Source organism: Trachymyrmex cornetzi, unplaced genomic scaffold (assembly GCF_001594075.2).
Source record: "Trachymyrmex cornetzi isolate Tcor2-1 unplaced genomic scaffold, Tcor1.1 scaffold336, whole genome shotgun sequence".
NCBI classification, from domain to species: domain Eukaryota; kingdom Metazoa; phylum Arthropoda; class Insecta; order Hymenoptera; family Formicidae; genus Trachymyrmex; species Trachymyrmex cornetzi.
In genome coordinates, this window is record NW_017298068.1 from 94,638 (window position 1) to 96,316 (window position 1,679).

Sequence of the window (1,679 nt, forward strand, 5' to 3'; positions counted from 1 at the left end):
CGCCGCAAAAAGTTTTAAGTGGAGACATCCAACTGAGGCCACTTCGGGGTCCAATCCACCACACGACATCCACCAATCATTGCGAAGTCTCAGGAAGCTGTTAAACAGCAGTAAGTTACAATCTTTAAATTATTTACCTCGCGAATTAAATCAGATCACTCTTTGTAGAAACATTAACTCCTCTCAGTCTCTGCACTCTCAATGTAGATTCCATAACTCACCTATCATCCTTATCCTTCCACGTTCATCGATTTCTTCGATGAACTCTATACCCCTTATTTGGAAGTTCGCTTAATACGCGAGCTTCACTCTTTTATTTCCCATCCCCTTGTTAAGCAGAGCCTGACATTAAATTATGACAATTAATCGTAGTGAGTGATCGACAACGCGCACGCCCTTCCCGTGCAGCCAGGCGGCTACGCGGCCTACGCATAAGAGAAGCCCGTCGCCTATTAGATCAAGCATACCGGGAATTCTGCAATAATCTAGTTAATGTCGATGACTTAGATCATGATAACGCTAATCATGATAACGCTAATTTAGTTAACTTAGATCATGATAACGCTAATCATGATAACGCTGATTTAGTTAACTTAGATCATAATAACGCTAATTTAGTTAACTTAGATCATGATAACGCTAATCATGATAACGCTAATTTAGTTAACTTAGATCATGATAACGCTAATTTAGTTAATAACGATAACTTAAATCAGGATAACGCTAATTTAGTCAATAACGATAATGTAGCTAATAATCACGATCATCCAGTCGAGAATCCTCCTCCTCCTCGAACTCCCTCACCTGCCATTTCGGATGCCTTAACCGAACGCATCTTTCCCGACACCCCGCCTTATACTCCAGATTCCTCTATTCAATCAGTCCCTCCATCTCCTCGTCCCGTCTCTCCCGCAGATTCTTCATCAAGCTTGGAGCTCCTCTACGAACTTCCCCCTCCTCGTCCTCGCTACCATTTTCACCACGGAAATCCCCAGTCATTAGCCTCTCTTTTTTCTCAATTTCCAATATCTACTGAATCCCTTCCTCCGAACACTTATACCATAAATTTTGTAGATGCGGATCCCGATAACGTCAAAAATGCCATAACCGGTCAATCACCCGAAGTCCTTATCCCTGTTTACCTTCCGCACTCCCCCCATCCTTTCTTAGTCCCTGTAGCCTTCTTTTTAAACTTCTTCCCTCCTCCCTCATGCATCATAAAAGAAATATAACCAATATAACCTTAAACACACATACATACATACACACATGCGGTTAACAAAAATTATTTAAGTAATATTATGATCGAAATTAAATATAGCCAGTTAGTCAGTGTTAGTCAGTTATAAATATGTAATTTTATCTCTGGACTCTGTGAATATTTCATCTTCGAACTTATAAATTGTTGTCACATGCTATAACACTGACTGACAAGAAGCTTATACTCAGATGGTCCATTATTATAAAAAAATATATACATATATAATTTAATGGAATTGTTCATTCGTTAGAATTTTGCAATGTAATTTACGCAATGTTATTAAACGTAATATCCTGACTATTTCCTAATTTAAATAGTAAAGTGTAATTTAATTTTAAGTATTAATAATCCTAATGTATTTTAATTATAACAATAACAATAAAAGTAGAATGTATCGAACGTAATGATCCACAATTCG